The sequence below is a fragment of the Mastigoproctus giganteus genome, chromosome 1 (assembly GCF_048544385.1).
Source record: "Mastigoproctus giganteus isolate SK-2022 chromosome 1, ASM4854438v1, whole genome shotgun sequence".
NCBI classification, from domain to species: domain Eukaryota; kingdom Metazoa; phylum Arthropoda; class Arachnida; order Uropygi; family Thelyphonidae; genus Mastigoproctus; species Mastigoproctus giganteus.
The window spans coordinates 141,399,511-141,414,037 of record NC_143575.1 but is presented as its reverse complement, the minus strand read 5'-3'; the positions used below and the strand labels follow the sequence as shown (position 1 = coordinate 141,414,037).

General features: G+C 39.5%; 1 protein-coding gene across 1 annotated transcript in view; it reads right to left on the bottom strand.

Moving 5' to 3' along the window:
- The window catches only part of LOC150091167 (putative polypeptide N-acetylgalactosaminyltransferase 9), an 886,865-nt gene that overhangs the window by 660,865 nt on the left and 211,473 nt on the right, over window positions 1-14,527 (bottom strand). Inside the window, exon 2 of the mRNA XM_090374539.1 lies at window positions 3,143-3,195. The gene's annotated coding sequence lies outside the window, so the exon portion shown is untranslated. The remainder of the gene's footprint in view (window positions 1-3,142; window positions 3,196-14,527) is intronic.

The following is a 14,527-nucleotide window of genomic DNA, read 5'->3' as shown; positions in this document are numbered from 1 at the left end:
TCGGGAAATTCACAAGTGAACAGTGTTTTATTCGACAGCTTCCAGTTATCAATATAACGCAACATTAGCATTATGTAGGATATGTGCTTATAGGTGTGCTCATCTGTCCGCGTGTCGGTAGATGCGCTACACCCAATACTGGAGATCAGAGTTTTGCGCAACTTTTCAGCTTCCTTTTGTGCATTGAGGGGAAACTGCAGCAGGATGTGGTAGCAAATCTGTAACATTCCGTGCAGTGACCCTACTTTTATTAAAAACTGGGAGTACTCTGTAAAGCCAGAACCAGTCACAATATCAAATGGTCTAATGTCTTTGCAATACAGTGAGACAAGTTTTAGTCACTTCGTGCTCTACTTTCTCTGGTGCAAGTAAGGAAGGTGGACCTAAGTGTTTCTCTATGCTATTTGCCCAGCACTGATGTTGCGAGAATTACGACTTAAACGCGCGAAGTTCCAGTCTTTTTGGAATGCAACGTTCCAGAATGCAAGACCAGACACAAGTGATTCAGCGTTGTCAACTCTCGCTACTAATAAGTCGCCAAATGCAGTTCAAAGTCTACATTTTCCCATAAAGAGGCGCCCAGTCAAATTTTATAACATTAATAATATACAAAAGTTATCTATAAAATAAATAAATAAACATTTCTGCTTCATCCACATTTCCCTCTGCTGCAAGATGAGTTAGAGAACAATCCGAGTGAACTGTTGCGGGTGTAACAGTAGCAGCAGAGGGAAATCTGAATCCTTCTTGCCAACGAACGCAGGTCATTTCCTTCTCCGCCCCCCCACCCCCGATTATTAAACTCAGCACAATTCTTATAAAACAAAACATATCATCAGCGTACTGTTTTTCTGAGCTAAGCTCTGCTGTGATACTCAGAGCAGACCAGCCAATGGCCATCTATTATGAATTTTCAATTTAGGCTTATTTAAGCAACACCAGGAATCGGAAAAGTTAAATTATTAAACTGAATACAATGTGTGTCTCTCTGTGAAAGATTAATCGTGACGTTTCTTTAAATACAGACCCAAGATGTGGAAGGTGCAGCCTCTCGAGACCTAGTCACATATTCAAGTATGCACGCCCTCTATATTCGATGCAGTTACACCATCACGAGCCAATGAGAGTTGTACAACGACAGAATATGTAGCAGATGCGACGCAGTTCTGAAACTCTTTTCTTGAACATTCCATTAATCATTTATGTTCCGGTGCACTTAATCTGCAGAAAGACTGTAATGAAATTTGTTCCTTTATTAAGCTTCTCATTATCGATTAATTACCTCTCAAGGATGCTGTTTTCGCAATAAGCTCAAACTCGGTAGTATTCGGGAGACTGAAAATTAGGCGCTCAGCTGTAGGTTCCTTCCAACAACACTGCAATCTTGGTGCATTTACACAAGGTGGCAGCACAGCTGCTTCCACAGGGAAAAAAATAGAAGAAAAGGGGAGGGAAAAAGATAATAAATAATCAAAATCGGTTCAGGCTAATCACTGGTTCCTTCCGTTATCGCATTCAGTCTCGAATCGGTTCGGGTTAATTTCGTATCAGCATTTTGGAGGTGCTGCAATATAGGACGAATACATCCAACGTTTTAAGGAGTATACACGTACTTAGTTGTACATCCCAGTAACTGACTTTCTCAGCAATAATCCTCCATCGATAGATGATCTTCACTAATTAAAGGAGGTAACCATTCCGATAGAAATCCTTCAGGAGAAATCAGTCTGAAAAAGATGGGTACTATGGAAGCATTTTCTTTAACAGGGGGATTAGAACATCCATAATTTGGATTAACAGATTCTCATTAAGCAAAATTTCCTGGTATTGTATAACTGAAATAAGTAACGAAAATAAAATCTCTCCAGCAAACACAGTTGAGTTCTTCACTAGCCTCATCCTAACACGAATCCAAAGTGGAATTCTGCTTTTCCTTTTCATCTTCAGACCGTATTCAGCTTCTTTCTCCTCTTCTTTTATGTGTTTCTGTATATCCAAATATAACGCCGTAACCTTCTTTATCCATCCATCGCCCCTGGAGGAGTCATACATAATACAAAAAGGGGTTCTAAATACTAATCTTAGTCATCCGTTTCCTTTTCGATCCGAACGACTTCTGTATTCAACCTAAACGCCGAATGTCGCTACCTCAAGCAATCCTATTTTTGGTGCATTATCCTACTTACAAACCATCACGTACTGTTTGCCTATAAATATTTAAGACTTACTCCACATTTCGTCTGATTTATTTCATGATGCGGACAGCAAGGACTGCAATGCTGAGCGTGCTGTAAAAATTATTCCTGCGGCGAATCAGCTAGAAGTAAATAAGCATCCGAATGCATCTGACACATTGGCATGCAGTTTGCGTACTTTACTCGAGAATGAAATTAATTCGCTCCTCCTGAACACGCTGAAAAGTTGCACGAGGCTGCAACACCCCCGAGATAAACATCGCCTTTATCCCAGCCATATTTTCAAATACATTAAAACGGATTTTTCTCTTACAAGCTGACATAAATTATAGCGCATCTTATTCGTGGCTCATATTAAAACCTGTTCATTTAATGCGATATACTCCCCTCCCTCCCTTCCCCCAAGATTAGTCCTTACGAGCAGAACTCGACAAAAACATTGTTCTTTTTATAATGAAATTAGATATTCCATTTACAAATCCCAATGTTGCTTTTACTTTGGTATCTTTCGAAGAGCGTGTTCTGATTACAAATGAACGGCAAAAAAAACAGAGGTTAATACATTTTGAACACGCGCTATCATAGTTAACGTTGTGTCTTTATCCTTCTTCGGCGTGTTCCCGTTCCCCTCCCCTCACACATCTGAGTTTTCATCTCACTTTCTTCCCAAACTAAAGATTTCTTTGTAGAAAGTGTTCTAAGAGAAATCAATTCTTCTATAAAAAGGTAAGCCACGCAAATATATAAAGCGTCTATACAAAACCTGCATCGCATTGCAAATATCGGTGCAAGTGAAAAAAAGGGAAGGGGGAAGGGGAGGAAGGGATCAAAAGGAAGAATGTACAAAGCCGTTGTTTCTATGGCAACAGTGAATTCGCTTATTGCGGGTGTTTCTGAATGAGGATACCCGACTGAAAACAGTTTCACATATCATAGTATTCGCTTACCTTAGTTCATACGCTGCCACCAGAGGACGCTGTTGTTAGTGTCAAAAGACCATCTGCAATATAAAAGGTAAACGTTAAAATGTGATCATGAAAAAGTGCGTTAATTATTGCTAAAACGTAATAATCCATTTTTTAAATATAACAATAAATTAAAAATGATTGGAAAGTTCTTCGATGTTTACACCAAGATAACTTTCCAAACCACTTTTTGCATTTCACCTGTCGCTCTCTAAAGAGAGTGATAGGTGAAATACGGACTGTTTTTACTTTATAAATCTCTGGCTTCTTGCCGTGACAGATACTTTCACTTTTCATTTGAAACTGCTGGGTATCTTATATTCAATAAAGATTATTATTTAAAACCAACGAAATCTCACTGCCCAGAAACGATGGAAAAACAATTCAAACCACACCACATTTTAATACCTTAAAGAGGGAGAGAGAGCGCGCGAGCTTTAATAATACTTGGTCATCGTCGTGATTGCATCTATTTTATGAGGGGAATGGTTTCAAACTCCTTTGTATATGTCGTAGTCGCTTTCTGGATGCTCGACTGCTTCCCAAACAACACAAACGCACTATATTTTGCGTACAGATTCGATAATTAATTGAAGCCTTGGCATTAACTTCACTACAGAGATATGTGCACTATCTTGCTTTTCGTGCACACAGAAGATGTATAATGCGCTCTTTTCAACGCGCCTAACGTGTCCTTCCTGTCCTCACCAAACCTTTTTGGCACAGAACAGCAGACTATAGTGCTTTCTGAACTATTCAAACCCGCACAACTATTAACAGAAATCTAACAGTTGGACTGCGGCCTCCACATATTTGCTACCATCCCCAAATAGAAGAAATACGTCTTCGGCGAAGACAACATAGGCAGCTAAATGACATGCTGATCATCACCTCGAGACAGCAGCCCTCTAAACCTCCAGCGAAGCTCTTGCCACATCTAATCTCTATTAACTGATGGGACTGGTGATCAGAGCAATAACAACTCGTCTGAGTATCTGAAACTCTCATCATAGATACGATGCACGCTCCAGCCAGATCAGATACTGATATGATTAAAATTTCTTGTAAGAACTGCAAGCTGAGAAGGCCAATCTCTATCAACTATAAAAGCGTTAACCTGTAGCAACATCTTACAACGAGGCTTCCGTGATATGGCAAGTAACGTTTCCTGTGAATAAAATTGAATTGATTTATCTTTTTACAAGTACTACCACTATCCTTTAAGATCGAATTAATTTAAGTTTTGTCTTGTTTAATTTTTATCTCTGATCTTAACAGATATGTACGTATATTGCTTTCTAACAGGAAGGGTTCCTGTTGTACTACTGCAACGCAATAAAGGTAGGGTTTAAACCCATTCGAAAGCCTAAGAAATACTCTTCGAATATCATCGTCTACAACAGGTTATGTTTTAAAAAATAAATTTTCTGTTTATACTCCACAGCAGTAACATTAAGATGAGAGGATTTTACAAGACACAGTGACTATAAGAACAGCACCGTATATAGTAGTCATGAGGGGTTAAAATTATGCATACGCTGATCAAACGTGTAGTATATACAACACGTTTGATCAGCGGACTACGGAGGCCTTTGAGTACAATTGAGTCTATATGGAAAATTCAAAAGTCTATGCATGTGAAATCCCATTCATCTGTATAGTCACTGGGAATCCAGTGTTATCATTAGCAGTGGAAAATGAAGCGTATGCAGCATCGGTCAAAAAAAAAAGACACCTCCCATTTCACTTATTCATTCCCTCCAATAGTTTGTCCAGTTCTTCCTTGAATTAATTTAAGCTATCAACTTCTACAGCAACAGATGGAATTTTGTTCCAGCAATCAACAACCTGCTGGCTAAAGGCAAACTTCTCCACCTATTCTGCAACGGTCCTTCCCCAATTTCAGTTTGTGCCTCCTAATATGTGTGATCTGAGCAAGAGGAAGAATCTCATCGGAATTAAGTCTTAAAGAAGAATCCCATCAATTTAAGACTTTGAATAGATTAAGGAAGATCAATCCACTCAAATCATCCCTTAATACGTAGCAGTAATTTGCCCTTAATGCCACACTGTTCCAATTTGTACAGTAGTCTTTTATGTGCAACAGTATCAAAAGCTTTCCTAAAATCTAAGTATATGATACCAAAATTATTTTTTTGCATCCAGTTCCTTTGTGACCACATCATAGTATCCAATCAAATTGGCCAGACAAGATTTCCCCTTAACAAACCCATGCTGTGTCCGAAGTATAATTTCAACCTTGTCTAAATGATCCTAGATGATTCTTTTACCAGCGACTCCATTTTCCCTGGAACAGAATTTAAACTGACAGGGTCTGTAATTACTCATTGACACGAGTAATTACAAAGGTTGACACTTTAATCCCCCTTTGTGAATTGGGGATACATTGTCATATCTCCAGTCCACGAGTCCTCTCCTGAATCCAAGGATGCTCTCATAATTATGGCTAGGAGTTTGCTTACTTCCTTCGCTGCCTCACTTAATATAATCGGATAGACTCCACCAACCCGGGTGCCTTTCTTATGTTTAAATTTTAACAATTTCTTTTTCACTTTCCTCTCAGTTATTACAAAATTATTTCGCTCCCTACTAGAGTTTGATAAACTTCTGCATTCTGGCATTCCCTTCCCTAAAGAATTCCTCGTGTGGGAATTACTGATGTTACACTTGATCTTCTTGTGGGGATACATTCGCAAATCTCAAGCCCGAAATGACCCCTGAATTCAAAGATGCTCTCATATGGCTAATGGATTGCTTACCTCCTTTGCTGCTTCCCTTAATATAATTAGATATATCCCATCCATCCCATGTGCCTTCCTTTCATTTAATTTTAGCATTTTCCCTTCCACTTTCCTAACAGTTATCACAAAGCCGTTGAGCTCCCTGTTAGAGTTTGATAAACTCCTGACATCCACTCCCACCAATGAATTCGACAGGTGTGAATGTAAATGCAAAATACCTATTCAGCCTGACAGCAACCGGAGCAGGATTATCAACATCAAATCATCGACATCAAGTGGACCAATGTGATTCAACCCCTTTCCTTTTGCTGTTAATATAAGTAAAGAAACATTTGCTACTTTTCTTTGCACTCTTTGATAGAGACTTCTCATGATCTGCCTTCGCTTGACTAACCTCCTTTGTGACTTGATTTCAGACTAGTTTATATCTACCATATGCTTCTGTATCACCAGATTATTTATATGCATGCCATGCACATTTCTCTGCCACCTGTCTCAATAGTTCATCTGAAATCCATTTAGGCCTTGAACTGAATTTTTCAGTTGGTATGAAAAGCCTAGTAGCGTCTATGATAATTTCCCTGAATGCTTCCCGTTTAGAATTTGTTGTTGGTAACATCATTAGTTGGTCCCACTGAACAGAATTTAAAAAACTGTCTGAGACCACTGTAGTGTCCTTTATGAATGCTTCCCCTTACTGTTGATGGTATTTACATCTTTAAGTAAATTCCAGATCCCAATCCACTGTGATCACTGCCACCTAGTTGTTCTTTTATCTGCAGATTCCTAATGTATGAGGAATCACTGCTCATAATCAGATCAAGAGTATTGCTCTCTCTTATTCCCTCTAACGTGCTGCTGTAGAAAACAGTCATCCAATAAATCCACAAGAATCTTGCTAGTGTGAGAGTGGCCAATCGCCAGTTCCAGTCAATATCTGCAAAGAAAATTCTCTGTTAAAAGACATTCTGATTTTTCTGTTCAGTGTTCATTGCACTCATCGCAGTCATGTGGCCTATAACACACTCCTACCCTCATTTTTGTTTTTCTAGTGTTATGTCACATCAAACTGACTTAACATTGCACTGGCTGCACTGCCTTAGATTTTATGTGCTCCTTAAGTAAGAGAATAACCCCCCTCCTCCTATCCTTTCTGTATATTTGTACTTATTCGGATTCTGGGCGTTTTAGCCACAATAGACCCCAGAATCGGACTAAATTATACCCAAATTCCATATGCATCTCAGACTAAGTATTTGGGTATCACCTTAGATGATAAACTCAGCATTTTTGCCTACTGTGTCAAAACTCAGGGACAAAATCCGTTTTTTTCACAGCCTCAGTTATCAGAGTCTCCAGAAAAGAGTGGGGATTATCAAAGAAAACTTAACCTTTACTATAAAACCATATTTTGCCTATTATATCATACGCAACAAGTGTTTGGTACCAAAAAGTATCAAACGTAAAAGTGAAACAGAAACTTATTTCCACACAAAGATCAGTTCTTTTGACGATCAATAATATTCCAAGGACTGTTTCAAACAACGCACTCCAAATACTTGGCGGTACGATTCCTGTATATATATATATATATATATATATTTATTTATATTGTTTGTTATTTGGTTTTTAGGAGCATTAGCAACTAAGGCCATATTGCTCCGGGGATATGCGGTGGTCATTCCCTGACCTTTCCGCATCCTCCATATTTGGTGGTCACGGGCTCGAACCCCGGTCTACATCAAGAAGCGGGTGTTACGCACTGCTGCTCCTACCCACCTGATCAAAAGATGTCCTTTGTCAACCAGATCGACAAAATCAATACCAAATTTTCTCGTCTACTGTGGATATCAAAGCAGCAGCTGCTACACGTCCGACATCCCCTCACTGTTAAAAAGTTCATCACCTCCACGAACTACCCCGCCATTCTCTATGGTGCAGATATATGGGCCTCAGCCGCACCTACAAGCCCTAAGCGAGTGTACACCGCTGAACACTGGTTATTGAAATGGGCGAACAACAAGCTTCATCTGCTTCCTGCTACCACAGCCACCATGATTTCACAAGCACCCGAAATCCCGAGGGTGAAGTTCCTGATCGTGGAAAAGAGGCTGGTCTTCACAGCCAAACTCATCACAGGTCAGATATTATCTCCGAATATTTGGAATGCTTGCTCTTGGAGGACCCACAGCCTAGCATAAGATCGTCACCTGCACTTGTGGCTCACCACAACAGGCTTGCACTCACTGACAGGTTTCCCCAAGCAGATGCTTGCCACCTTGAACTGTGTGGACGCCAACTTTGACAGGCTTATAAGTAACAAGGAGGACGGATACAACTTTATCAAAGCCATTGATCCCTGACCTTCTAAAAGAGGATCGTGATGCTCCTATCCCCACGTTCAAATCTGTCATCCCTGCTGAATCATTGCCAAGTTGTATTCTGTTTTTTTTATAGCCTTTTTGTATTTGTACACCACTGTTTTTTTGTAACCTGTCTTGTATTTATTTGCCGTATATTATTCTGTTTTTCTCAATCTACTACATGTGAACCTCCGACGCTCGTCGCCGTGATGGAATATCGTGCTGTTACTCTGTACTTCACAATAAAGATTTATTTATTTGTATAGTCTCCTCGAAAGCCCTTCATTTGTAATTATCAGTACCTGCAGCAGATTAAAAAGCACCAACGAACACGAATAGCAATTTCTTAATCTGTTTAAAATCGGCATCAAGAAGTTCTATTATTATTATTATTAAAACAGATTTTTATTTTTATAAAGACAAATTTTTATAATGCCAACATTACAAGTACGAAGTTATTCCAGAAACAATCGAGTGCTTTCGTCCAATTTGATAACTCTTGTCATTTCTGTTCAATTTCTCAACACCTGCCATAAGTCATACGACGCAACCAATGACATTCATTGCAAAAACGTGGCTACCCACGGAATTTTATAGATTAAGTCAACTAGAAGTTGATACGAACAATCAAATTCATCGTATCAAAACAGGCTGCTAAAAAGGAATAAGCCTTCCATATGGAGACAAATGCAATTCCACCTTATTTTTCTATAATTGAACAATTATATCGTTGTGGTCAAAACCAAAAAGAAGTTTAACCGTGCTACTAAGAATGTTTACAATTATAACATATAACGATACGATGGATAAAAAAAAAAACCTTGTGAGCATTACTCCTTGAGTTCCCAATATGATTCCAATTTCGTGGGCGTCGATCTTGCTTTGATCTGCACTAAGAGATCTGAAGATGTTCTCCAAAACCCCAGCCTGTTCCATCCAAATTAACTAAGAACCAGATTATCTTCACATATATAAAGCTCAGTCAACGCTCAATCCAGATATTTTGTAAACACTGGATTGCTGAAGCCCTCTGAGAGATGCGTGCCGAAAAATAACGCCTTGTGATTGCATTCGCTGCAGGGCATTTAACAAAGAGAATTCGCCATTTTTTTGCACAAAATACTCACATCAGAATGGGATTCCTTACCTCCAAAACATCATGGCCATTCCTTGTTTACAAAGACAACGTTAGATTTGGTAAGAGTTTCCACTGTATTTTTTACCCCTCATATTTCAGGCAATTTAATTACTGAAAAGTATGCATTTTCTTAGCATCCTTTTATTATTATTATCATCGTCAATTTATTAACCCAGGAAACCGTAGGCCACCCCCGGGACGGCAATATGCCAGAAGGGTGTGAAACTTACATACTAAGGTGCGAGGAACCACATGTACAAGGGTACGGGTACGTACGTACTCGACCTGACATATTTACAGAGATGAACTTACAAGAGCTAGAAATAAAAGCAAATTTTGTAATACACAGCAAGATAAATGCAGCAGGCAAAAAAGTCCAGGTGTAGGTAAACGTCATAGATTCAATAGCTGGTAACAGTTCTTAAGTTTTTCCTTTCTGTAGAGCTTGTCCTCACAGAACTTATCAGGGTGGATGTCTAATTTATTGTAGATCTGAAGGCAATTGGCCGGAACATGTCCCTAAGGGAATCAATGTCTGTAAGGTTAAGCCGCAGAGGGAGGCAGGAATCGGGGTGTTCTCCTCTTGTCTTCTTTGGCCCAGAGATTAATGAAGATATAGACGGAACATCAATTCGACCTGTGAAAAAACCGAGCTAGCGTGAGTGTATTTCTTTTCGTGATGAGAAGTCTCCAGGGAGTGGTGCCTAGATTAGCTTGGAGGATGGATCTGGAGATAGTAAAAGGGTGGCCCACCACCCTGTTCATCCAACTGAGCATCCAATATTCCAGACTACTTTTTTAGGTGAGAGGCAGGAGCAGATGACCAAATTTCAGATGCGTAGAGAGGAATAGGGGTACTGCACCTCAGCATGTGCCGAAATGCACACCAACCAGCTCCTGACGCACTGTCCAAAGTACCCCGTACGTCTTCTGTATCATCCTAGCAAAGTGAGGCTGGAAGGCGAGTCCACAAAATCCCAGGCGGGGCTTAGGTTCTGTATGGGAAGGCACCCTTTCACCGCAAACGAATATTTGAACATCATTTTTGACTCTTTCTTTTTTTTTTTTTTTGGTTATCGGTAGTGGAGCAGATTTGTAAGGGTTCAGCTGCAGCCCAATCGTGGCTAGATAGTCTTCCATTTCCGTTATCTGTGTAGTATTGCTACAAATGTTTGTTAATATCAAAAATATGATGAGGATGATTTGAACTCACGTAGAACTTCAGATCGTCGGCATAAGAAACAAAGTTAGAGTTACATGCTACGAAAGTTTCCAAAACAGCTGCGAAGAGGGTAGTTGAAAACATACTCCCTTGCGGGATGCCTCTTGTGATGTCGAAATTTACTTAGATGTCGTTGACGGTAATAGACAGATGTCTGGGAAGTAGAATTCTATTGCTACAAATCTTGCTTCAAGATTTGTAGCAAGGTATCTGCCAGACCGAAGTAGTGCTTAAGAATGGTAAATAGAGCTGGAAGCTATATTCTGTCATATGCCGATTTAATGTCCAGGAAGATGATGTCGATCTGGGATTTGCTGTTGAGGGCTTGTTGGATTCTGAACAGAGTATCTAGAAGATTCGTGGTTGTTGATCTCTTTGTCTTGGATCTTGGCCATGCCTGTTGCAGCTATTTTAATTAGCCCACCACCAATTCGTTTAGGTACAAGTTTAGGTACAAAAGGAGAGACAGAAATTGGAAATTTGGGATTAGCTGCAAATGACCATCTACTTAACGGTCCACATTGGAGCTCCTTACCCGATAGCTGTTTGAATTGTATTGAAGGGGCTTCTCACTAAGTTCAACAGAATATCTAGTGGAGAATAATAGATACAAATTTTGTATTCGATTAAGTTCTCCTTTCTGAGTAATGACAAGATTAAATGAGCACAAAATGCCCAGTCTTCATTACTGAATAAGAGAATAATGAATTGAGAAGAAACCTTTTTAGTGCTGTGAACTTCGAATTATCAGCAGCGCGCGATTCTGATATCCCGCTTATTATTTCAGTGAAACCGAAGAAGGCAATAATATTCCTCGAAGAGAAACATGCCACTTCACGCGTGGCAACCTTTGAACAGCAAGGGCAAAAGCCTCGTCTAGGCACCTGTCAATTACACCCGAAGCGCCTGAGCATGTAAATAAATAAGATAAATAACGTGTTCGGTCGTAGTCATAGTGACCACTTCCACTCGAAATAGTTGAATCACACACCGATAATTTGACCGCACGAATATAGGTACAGAGAACTTCAGTAACGCCAGGACAAATCCCAGCATGTGGCGTTTCCTGAAAATAACTTGATATAGATGGCAGCACTGTAGCCAGATTTCAGAGTCCATTCGAGGTGGATGGAAAATGTAAGTGTTCTTTGAGAGAGGAGATCTCGATAGAGCTCGAATTTTATTGTATTTCAGTAACTGGACACTCTTCGAATTGCCTGTAGTGAGAACATTATAGCAACCCTGGAGATCTTTTTCTCTCGGGCAGAAAAAGATTTATTACCACCGGAAATACCGAAAAAGAAATAGACTTCTTCAATCCATTTCTTAAAAGTTGTTATCATATAGCAGATGCAGTCTGATATGTAAGCGTTCGGGGGTAGATTCCATCTGCTTCCTTTTCCGAAGGGCATGCGTCCTTTGATAATTAGCATTTTTTAAACTACAGTATATTTATATAATAATTATCACGTTAGAATTAAAAGGTGATGAACATTTACGAAATAAATGGAGTAGGGATTGAGGGACGGATGACAAGAAGAAAGAAATCTCTATTAGTGGTGTCTACTTGAACAATGTACCTTATCTTGCCAAAACTGTGTAAACCATAAATCTGCTGAGCGACTTAAAAAGCTGCACATCATATGATATGACTTTAAAAAAGATTCCATGCAGAACAATTTTGAACTTGGAGAATTTCGAGTATTTTTAGTAATTTGCATCCATTTCTTGGAGTGTCATTATACCATTTTTGGCTTTCGAGAATCTGATTAGTATTAGCACTAAATTGGCCGTGTGTTGAAAGGAAGCAGACTTTAAAAATAATAATTCCCATCAATAAAATGTGGCCATTTAATTTTGTCTTTGGTATTCAGTAATAAGACAAAACTTGTTAATAATACAGATAAATATGAAAAAGAAATAGTTGTTGAAGACTGCAACATTTATGCATGAGCTAAAGGTTTGATTAAAAAATAATAATTTTCGGGAAATGAAATGAAGGATGTAGACAGTGATAGTGCATAGTGTTGATTGTCAAAGGGCACCGGGGGTCCCTAACTCCACGTTTGTACACTCTGTAAACGCCAGGGATAATGTGAGTTTTGGTCGGCGTAGGGTGGTGTTGGGTTGGGTTGTGTTGGTTATTCCCCCGCGGGGCCCCTAGTGGAACCCTACGTTGCCGTCCGGCGCCATGAGGAGTCGAACCCTAGTCTGCGCCTGAGTTTGCCACGGAGGGTCACAGAAAAAAAAATAATAATAATAAATAAATAAAATAACGAAAATAAACGAAAAGTTAATTCGGAGGACTCGAGTTGAACCACAGGTTCAACTAATAACATTAATCTCAAGTTGAACCTGTGTTTCAACTTGAGATTAATGTTATTAGTGAAAGAAAGTTTTAATTCGATTGATTATTCACACCATATCGAATGGACAGTCCAGATCGGCTAGAAAATATTGGTTGGAGGTCTCTTCCCTTGGAATATTTTCAGGGGCACTGGCATAGAGAAAAGACTTGAAATTTCCGTGGGGCATTAGCAAAGAGCAAAGTGCCAGCTCATTGTCTGGGATGAGTGCACAACGTTTCATAAAGACGCCTTAGCGGCTCTTGATTGTGCCATGCAAGCCCGTTGACATAATAGCAAAGGAATGTCTCTGGTGTTGACTGAAGGCTGCCAATTATTTCGTGTGAAACTAAAGCTGATCAACTACAGGCCTGCCTCAAAGGTTCACACATTTGAGAGAGCAATGAGCAATTCAGCCTTACGACAGTGAGGATAATAGATAATGCATTGTTAGCTATTTTTGTTGTTTGATTTTGTGGCAAGGCAGCTAAAGGCAGGAGGCGTGGGTATTGCGTCTAAATTTTGCATTGTATAGTGTTTGCATGGACGAAAGAGCCGATTTTTTTCAACCCTCCTACGAGACCCACTAATTTGGCCAAGGAGGGAAAAACCTACAAAAATTCTTCCTGTCTAGGCGGAACACAAACTGCCTTCACACGGCATGGAAAGACAGATTGCAGCATTTCTTGGAGGGTTGGCTGAATGACTGCTCAAACTGGAACCATGGCGCTTGAACAGTCAAGATAGAACTACATTAATAAAATATTCTAAAATACTGCAGACGAGATGTGGCACACTTTTAAATTTAAAAGTATGCCACATTTTTAAATACATTTAGATGTTTAATTTTCATAACTTTTAGGGCTGACCTGTGTGATTTACAACTGTATCACGCATGCAAAATAAGATAATTACAATAATAAACCTATGCATTGCAATTTCCGTGTGCAGTCGGGTGCTTTAACTAGTAGATAATAATAGAGAGAGAGAGAGAGAGAGAGAGAGAGAGAGAGAGACATGATAAGACAGTGCACTCGAACATAAGAGGCGAAATTTTAGCTGTACTTCAAAGGCCCCAAGTGGAGTGTAATGCAAAGAAATCTTTCACTTCTTGGAATGGCAACTGTTACATATAATATTATGTACTGATAACTTCCTATATTCGGAGCTCTTTAATCATCGCCTCTTGATAGTACACGAAAACCCTGACAGATGCATGATTAGCAGCTATTGAGGCCCGGTGGACGTTTTCATGATAATTACGAAGAACTCCATCGCTCAACTGATTGTTAAATGCAACGCAAAGATTCAAAATTATTTCTCTCTCTCTCTCTCTCTCTCTCTCTCTCTGTCTCTAAGGTTAGCAACAAATTGAAATCTAAAAATAAATCTTAAACTGTCCTTAATTTCCTTCAACAGATAACAAAGCTACACCGAATTTAAGTATCGGAGCAGTGCAGCAAAATTTGTCCGCATTTAGTCATAATTTGCTACTGTCCATCCCAATGAACATTGGGATGGACCAATGAACCCTTCA